The sequence below is a fragment of the Callorhinus ursinus genome, unplaced genomic scaffold (assembly GCF_003265705.2).
Source record: "Callorhinus ursinus isolate GAN/ISIS: 27379988/994484 unplaced genomic scaffold, GSC_fseal_2.0 scaffold1, whole genome shotgun sequence".
In the NCBI taxonomy this organism is placed as follows: domain Eukaryota; kingdom Metazoa; phylum Chordata; class Mammalia; order Carnivora; family Otariidae; genus Callorhinus; species Callorhinus ursinus.
This window is the reverse complement of record NW_027397063.1, coordinates 34,858,640-34,868,031: the sequence shown is the minus strand read 5'-3', so window position 1 is coordinate 34,868,031 and position 9,392 is coordinate 34,858,640. Positions and strand designations below refer to the sequence as shown.

General features: G+C 32.6%; 1 non-coding gene across 1 annotated transcript; it reads right to left on the bottom strand.

The window, feature by feature from the left end:
• Positions 1-1,806: 1,806 nt before the first annotated feature.
• On the bottom strand, positions 1,807-1,879 carry TRNAK-CUU (transfer RNA lysine (anticodon CUU)). Its single transcript has one exon. It is a non-coding gene; the product is annotated as a tRNA-Lys (tRNA).
• Positions 1,880-9,392: the final 7,513 nt, after the last annotated feature.

The window sequence follows — 9,392 nt, the reverse complement described above, 5'->3', positions numbered from 1 at the left end:
AAGACAGGAAAAGAATGGAAGACAAAAAGATTCTTCTCTCTCCGGGTAGCCTCTTCCAACATTTTAATATATTTTTTTCAGATTCATATACTTCTATCTCACTTTTGCTCATCTCCATATTTGAATAGCCTGATCTAATTTTTATTTTACTGGGAAAACAGAAATTCAGTATTGATTTCTTATAAATCAATCTGCATATTTTAATTTTCAAATTGAAAAAATTCACAACATATCATAAAATCATTTAATCATATTTAAAATATTCAATTACATAAGTCCTATAACTTGAAGGAAAAGGTTTAGTAAACAGGACTTTTTTTAATTGATAGAGAAATCTCAGCTGTAAGATACAATAAACACAGGTATTCCTAGTAAAACATATCAAAGAATAGACAGGAATTTTTAAACATCAAACCTTGAATGTCCCTTTTGCTTACCATATCAATATTTTAATTTAAAAAAGTCTTTCCAAGCTATTATATAATCACAATGAATTTTAATTGGATTTAAAAAAGTAAAGTGGTGGGAAGAAAAGTAAATGTGTTCTAAAGAGATGCTGTTTTTTATATGATATTATTTCAGGTAATTTGCCATTTTCAGATTGTGACTATCAAAGTAGAACATGTCACTTTCATGCGATTTTTTTTCAGTGAGCTGGAGTCAAACCTGATGATGATGCACAGCAGATGGTATTGTAAGTCGTCTAATTATTTCTATCAGGTACAATGTTTTAAATGTAAAATATTCTCAAAGAATAAAAATCAAACAATAGTGTTCCAGAAATGAAACTGATATTGAGTCAATTCAGCTTTAACACGTGTAAAATTGTTAATTTATTGATTGCACTCACCTGAGGAAAGCAAGTGATCAAAAAGAATAATGTAAAAACCACGTTAGTGCAGACATTACTTTGCAAATTTAGGGAAGATATAATCAGAAAACCCTTTAATAAGCAAAGTTAAATAATTCTAAAATTATTTGAATATGTGGGTTTTACTAATTCTCCATAGTGGGTTATTTTAATACATCTATTATTAAATACTGAATTCGTATTTGTCTGAAAGCAATATAAATATTAAAGTGGAAAAGCTTCTGGTGAATAAGGAATGCAGAAATCCAAAGTTATACACACTTTGTTATTTTAATTTTGAATCAAATCAATTTCTGCAAGATGTTATAAAAATGAAATTAAAATTTTTCCATATTTTTAAACATTTAAAAGTTTTTCTAGTATCTTTTAAACACTCATGGAAATAAAGTTGTGATTATTTTTATTCAGGATTTCTGTCCAAAGGCCAGAAGTATTTAAAAGGTATGGTATACTATGTCAAGGAGTAAAAACATACTAAGGCCCAAATTGTAGTCTTTTGAATGAATACTAAAGACATTAAAGTAAGCCAGGGAATTGCAAATCTGAATAAGAACCTTAACAGTTTAACTTAAGTTATATAGGGTAGTCAAATTACTAAATTTTTTTATGAACTACCTCATTTCATCTGCATTACCTCACTTAGAAATAGATTTTATTACCTGTGTATAGAGATATCACTAAGACTCAGATAGATTAAATAATTCACATTACAAAAATGGCAGAAAAGTATGAGAATCAGAATTCATCATAAGTGATCTTGCCAACAGTGTAACAAGTGATCTTGTCTCCTTTTGACAAGGAGATGATCTAGAGAAATTAGAGTGAGTCTGTTGAGGATGGGAAAATATTCAAATGGAAAAATTTCCATTTTGGAGATTATTTTCTGAATTCAAATTTCCTTTATTTTTTGTTTTTGTTTTTGTAAGTAGACTCCACCCCCAACATGGGGCTTGAACTCACAACCTTGAGATCAAGAGTCTCATGCTCTACCAACTGAGCCAGCCAGGTACCCCATGAAGTCAAATTTCTATGAGTATTATTATGAAATGCTTGTTTCTCTTAACCCCGTGTTTGAAAGCAACACATGTGAAAATGACAAACATTTAATGTTGCATTTTGACAAATAGTCATTTTTAAAAGAAAGGGCAAAGGGTCTCTTATTCTTTCTTCTTCATTTTTTCTCAACCAGAAAATATACAAAATTTAAATATTGTGGAACTATATAAATTAAAACATAATAACTCAAATATCTCCCAAAGTATGTGTTTTAGCACTTGGTTATCTATGAAGGGAGTGTACAAACATCAATTTTCAGCCCCACCACTAGTCAAAATGAGAGGGCATTCATCCTGATGGTGTTCCCCTTGAACACTAATAAATTCCACGTGGGTTTATAAGATAAATTTAGTTAATAGAGAGATCAATAGACTAAATTGTCAGAAGCTTTTTTCGGTAAGGTGATACTAATAAAAATGTATCTCAGAATGCTGACCTTTGAATTTTAGTTATTTTTTCAGCAAATTAGTCACAGATGACTGAAGAACAAATTTGCAGTGTAAAGTCCATGGACCTAGAATTTTTTTATCTTTTCACAAAAAAAATTAAAAGGAATAAAAGTTGAGAAATGATCACAGTGAAGCATCTAAAAATCATAAATGAGCATAATAGGCAGTCAATACACTTTTTTTCTTATTTCTTTCTTATTATACTGTCAATGATATGCAATAAATACAATTTCACAAAACTGAAGCTGGGATTACTAACATGTGGGTTAACTATCCAGTTTGACAATCTCATTAATATTAAAGATGATGACAATTCACAGCTAAGTCACAGCTTGGATATATAAATAAGCCATATGTAGCATTTAAGGGAATTAATGGGGTTTTGCCACTTACAAGAAGACGGAGCACATTTCCCTCTTTACAAATGAAGTTGGGCATGATTTCACATAACTGGTTAAATTGTACTGAATCATAAATCAAGTGGCCATACCTAAGTTTTTTTCTGGGCCCTGCGTTCTGTTCCATTGTCTGTCGATGTTTGCCGAATTCCATACATACCACACTGTCTTAATTACTGAGGCTGAACAAAAGTGTGTGACGAACAGAACAAATCTCCACCTTTATTTTTTCTTTGAAAATGTCATGCTATACTTGGCCTTTACACTTCCCTATAAATTAGAATCTGCTTTTCAATCTCTACAAACAAATATAGAAAATGACTACAATCTAAAAAAAAAATACTAGAATTGCCAATTGAATTGCCTTGAAATTACTGATAAATTTTCATTAAATTGACATTTTTACAGTAAGGAAATTTTTAAACAATGATTATGCTATATCTGAAGAAATTTTTAGGTCTTCCTAATTATTTCTCAATTTATTTAATTGTTTTTCACATGGAAGTTTTTGGACAGCTTTTCTTGGATGTATTCCCAAGTATTTGATCTTTTTTGTTATATTTTCAACAGCTTTATTGAGGTATAACTGATATACAAAGAACTGCACATATTTAATCTGTGTAATTTGATGAGTTTGGACATATGCAAATACCTATGATGCCATCACCGCTATCAAGGTATTAGACATATCCAACACCTCCTAAGTTTTCTTTGTGTTCCTGTATGTGTGTGTGTGTGTGTGCATGTGTGTTAAGGACACTTGAGATCTACCTGCTTAACAAGTTTTGAAGTGCACAATACTGTATTGTTATCCACAGTTACTATCTTGTATAGCAGATGTTTAGAATGTATTCATCTAGCATTAAAGAAACTATACCCTTAGGAAAAAAAATCTCCATTTCCCCCACTCCCCGGCAACCATTATGGGGGAAATGGATAGAAATATATAAATATCTAAAGTATCTAAATATATATATATAGTGAAACTCATATTTTCTGGTTTTCAGTGTAGAAATCATAAAAATATTTCATTAAATTTATCTCTTGGCATTTGCAATTGTAAATATTATTTTAATATTGTATTCTATTGGATTTTCTATACATCTACTGTTTGATGTATACTAATTTAAGACTGTTATTTATTCCTGTTGGATGCATCTGTTGTGTGGTATCAACATTAAGAGTTTTGGGGATTTTTTGTCTTGTTTGTTTTTTAAATCATACATTTATTTAGTATATCTTTTCCATTCCTTTGTTTTCCGAGTTTTTGTATCTTTGCATTTGAAGTGTATCTCTTATAAACACCATATGGTTTGGTTTTAGTTTGTTTTGACTTTTTGTTTATTTTTCCGGTCTGACCTTCTTTGTTTTACAGTACAATATTACATTAGTATGTGATATCTTGGGGTTTACATCTACCAACTTGTTCAGTGTTATCTATTTATGGCACTACTTTTTTCTCCTCTATGTCTTATTTATTGCCTTCTTTTGCATCAATTGGGCATTTCCATATCATTTGACTTTTCTCATCTATTATCTTTAGGGTTCCCTTTCTTTAGTTATTTTAGTTGTTATTCCAGAGATTACAATTTATCACTTTCTGAGCAATGAAAGAAACTTTCAACAGTTTAACTTTTTTTCTTCCCAGCTTTTGTACTATTGTTACTGCCCAGAAAAGAGTTAACAAAGGAGGCTTAAGGCTGCTATCTTTAGAAGGGCCTGCTGCCTAGCATCTGGAAACTTAGGTTGTGAAACGCTCCCTAACTGGTAAGTTGTACCTCTGTGCCTACAGTATGATTTATAGTGAACATCTGCTTTCCTTCTGAGAATCTGGTAGTTGAAAAAGGTATGCCCATGTTTTGCTTCTGATCAAAAACCTAAATTTGGGGTTTCAAATGCCCCTCTTTGAGTAGAAACAATGCACAAGGCGTATGTATTTTCTCTGCTGTAAGGATGGTACACTCTGTGTGATCTCTCCCGGGAGGAAGAGGGTGAAGGAAGCCAGCACATGGATTGCTTCAGACTTTCCTATGTTTTTCCCTTATTGAACCCGGGTGTATCTGGGGTTACTGTGTTACTATGTTGCTGTTTGTGTAATAAATCTGAGCTGTGGGGCCAACTATATGCTGAGTCTGAATCCTTCTAGTGAATTGCTACAGATAGAGGCAGTCTTGGGCAGCCTGAAACAACTGCCATATATTTTATTTGCACATATATCTTAAATTCCACAAGGCTTTATCATCATTTATTTAAAAAATCATTCTATTTCACCCTTTCTCTGCCCTTCTTTCTTATATTTTCTATTGATCTACTTGGGATCATTTTCCTTCTGCCAGAACTCTCTTCAATAGTCCCTTAATATATATCTGTCCTCTGAGTTTTTGTTTTTTCTGAAAATGTCATTTTTTTATTTAAGAAAAATATATTTGCTAGAAATAGAATTCTAGGCTAGCATATTGTTTTCACATAAAAGTGACTAAATACTATTGAAACTAATGATTTTTCCCAACAGCTTTTTAGGCCTTTTTTTGGTTTGTTTTTATCAGCAGCTTAATTATGATGGAACTATATGTCATTTTCTTTATATTTGCACTTTTTGGGGTATAAAAAATGTATTGAATCTGTGGTTCAATGTATTCCATCAGCATTTGAAAATCTTTATACCCATTACTTTTATAAATATTTATTTTGTCCTGTTATCTATATTCTTCTGAGCTTCCAATTACACATATGTTAATTCCATGCCCCATATATCTTTATACTCTTTCCTGTACTTTTCAACTTTTTTGTTTGCCTGATATAGGGCTCGATATCAGGACCCTGGGATCATGACCTGAGCCAAAGACAGATGCTTAACGGACTGAGCCACCCAGGTGTCCTTGGCATAGTTTTAAAAGCAGTGGTCTTTTACTTAATTTTTTAAAAATTGATTTATACAATTATTATATCTCTGTTTTATCTCTCTCCTAGGCTTGCCAGATTTGGCATAAATAAATAAATAAATAAATAAAGCATATACAGTCAAATTTGAATTTCAAATTGAAAAAAGAATCATTTCTTAGAGTATATATATATGTCCATGAAATAATTGAGACATACTTAAATTTTAAAATCTTACTTTGTCTAACTGAAACTCAAATTTAACTGAAAGTCCTGCATTTCATTTGGCAAACCTATCCCCTCTTAAAGGCCAGGAATATATGTTGGTCAGAGAAAACAAGTTTTGTAAAGACAATAGGTATTTCCAAGTCAATTTATATATAAATAGAAAAAGTCAGAAAAAGCTGGTAGTTAATAAACCTGAATAATAGAGATGTACCAGGAGAACAAAAATGGCACTGTGAAGAACATAGTAGGACTTCCAAAACTTTAAGGATCAATAACTTGTCAGGAAAACCCTAGGGGGGGAACAAAAAAAACCTTAGTGTATCTAATAAAACACACACGCATTATATCAATATCTAATGCCAAGTCCTACCTTGTTCTAGGGTTGTTTAAATATGCTTTAGTAAAAACAGGAAAAAGTTCCCAATCACAATCTGATTTGACACTCATAGATGCAAGTAAATGAGAACATAGACTAGGGTGAGGATGAATGGGCGGAAGTAAAAGCAATTTCTGGAAGGTTGTAGTGTGTTAATTACCTGAAGTACCAGCATGAAATAACAGTGAACTTAGTTGATGGACATTTTAACTGATTTGTTTTTCATTAGCTATGCTAAGTTATAAGGTTGTGGTTTCCTTTAGTCTGTTAAATAAAGGCATTTTTGTATCAAACAATTTTGTACTAGAAGGAAATTTAAGTTAATACATAAAAATTAGTTTCTCTTTATGGTGCCACAGTTTGCAAAAGAAGATGTTAAAGCCAAAATTCATGAAACATTCTGATTTTGAACTCTATTTTTGGTCATATTGTTAAGGATTTTTTTCCTATGTTCTTAAGAACTTATAATTCCTTAATCACTTTACCTCTTTTATAGCTGTTTTTTTTCAATTCATTTATTTTATGCACTTTTGGATTTCCTATGGTACCTTTTCTAATTGTTTTCCTCACTATTATAGTTCCAAATCCCAACATGCCCCAACACATCAAGTGAATGTTCCTTCCAACTTACTAAGAGAATACACAGGCATGAAATTCCCATCTTCCTCTCTCCACTTGAAAATATGTATGCAATAAAATCCTTTTCACTCTCTCACACTTTTATGCTCTCCATAATTTCCACGAGGGGCAAATGAATGTAGGACAGTTATAAAGGCATAAAGTATAAGATATAAGATTTAATAAATGCTCACATTTTTGGTAATTTATACAGTATGCTTACCTATACATTATTGTATTGTCACAAGTAAGTGTAAGATTTGATATTATATTTGGATGAGAAACTATCACAGTTTAGGTGACTTGCCCGAACTCATACAGAAGAAATTAAAGTTGAATTTAGGGAATTTCAAATACCTAGATCTACTCAATCATCCCTGAACACACTAAGTATAGATTCCATGGTCAAAATGCTAGATTTGACCGGATTGAAATTTGAGTCTTTCACAACCTCTGTAGTAGAGGAGAGTTGTTGTTTACATAAAGAGCATAAAGAATAAAGACTACTGTAGGAACAAACTCTAAGTCTACATATATTAAGTTATATTAAGCAACTGTGCAAAGATAGGGAGCTCTTCATTCAAAGATTATTTGTGCATCAAACAACCACGATTAAGCATATAAAATATGTAAGGTACCTGAAGAGAATACATACTTGACTCTTGAGAGAGTACTGGGATGAGAGAATAAAGGAACTTACACTGAAAGGTACTTCTCTAGCCTTGACAACCTTCTATCATGTCAAGAACTTATCCACACCTGGAAAAAAAAAAAAAGCCCACATTTAATAGTAGTGAGAAAAGATTACACCTATGCCTAAGGCTTTGACATACAAATATGGAGATCAAACTAATAACTTAATGTACTCAAGATGAAGAGCTGGATTCTTTCACTTTCAGGACTTTGTACTTGCAGTTCCCTCTGCCTAGAATTCTTCTTCCTCAGATACCCATGTGGTTCTTTCTTTCTTTCACTTTTTCTAGGTCAGAGCCCTAACATCACTCTGCTAAAATTATAGCTACTATCTCCATTGTTCTTTATTAATCTCCCTTTTCTGTAACACTCATTGCTATCTCGGACACTGCATATTTACTATTTTTTTTAAAATTTGTTTATTCATTTTAGAGAGAGTCCTAGTGAGCACATGGGAGGAGGGGCCAAGGGAGAGAATCTTCAAGCAGACTCCCTGCTGAGCACAAAGCCTGAGGCAGAGCTCCATCCCAAGGCCCTGAGATCATGACCTGAGCAGAAACCAAGAGTCAACCACTTAACCACTAAGCCAGCCAGGTAACCCTACATATTTATAGGGTGGCCAAACACATAATACTTGACACTGGAAAGATGAGATCGACAGGGGTTTATTATTCATATATTCTCCCAACCCAGGGGAAGGAGACACTGCCTACCACTCAGGCAACCCCGAAATTATACTTGGGAACCAAGCAAATTAGGGACTATGGGAGGCAAGATTTGTAGTACCAATAAAGTGAGGTTTTCCCTGGTCCCCACAGGAGGATGTGATTGGCCTGTTTGAATAATTCCATGGGCTGTGGGAGAACTGAAACCCACTCCTCAGGAATAAGCAGGAACTCTGCCTTGTCTCTTTGTTAAGGAGGGCTGTTTGGCTATGGGACTTCATCCATGGGAGCAGAGTGGGAAGGAGAACTTGTGGTTAGGACATTCAAGGTCCTGCCAATATTACCAGATACGAAGGCAGAACTGGCCTTACATTTAGGCCCTGCACCACAAGCTAGTAAAATAAGGTTCCTATGTCTTTGTAGATATTGTTTGTTTATCTCAAGGAAGGAGAAGTTCAGGGGTAGGATGGGATAGTACACTTTAGTATTCCCTGTTGGGTTGTTGTCAACAATGGATACTTCATGGCCAGTAGCTTACACTGATCATGTCACAGTTGACTGCTATTAACTCAGACTTCAAGATGAAGGAAGGAAGAAGGAAAACAAACTTTGCCAACTAAAATTAAAAAAAAAAAATTCTGCAACTTCTTTTATAGAGAAAAAAATGTTATTTCATCTACAAAGTAAAAAAGGCAGATTGTCTTCAGATTCACTTTTAACACTGATAAAGCAATGACTACTGAGTTTTCAGAATTGAAAAAATAAGCCTCACGCACAAATTTTAAAACCCAAAGACTTTTCTTTGTTTTTGGTGAAGACAATGGAAAACAATTATATATATAATTTTAGAAAGTATAGTATCTCTTATATTTCCAAGCTAAGTATTTAAGAATAGTATTCTGATGAAATAGATATTAATCAAAATAAGCAGCTAAAGAATGTGGAAAATGTTATTTGATGAAAGATACTGAATGAAATGAGTTAGACATAGAATAATGTCCATGATTACAAAACAATGTAAAAAGTTGTATAAAAGATTTTAATATTCATCATTCAATTACTTGACAAAGAAAAGAAAGAGAAAACTAAATTTGCTAAAGTAAGCATTTTACCTAGGACACAGTCAAGATACATATGTAAAAGCTTAATTATATTTGA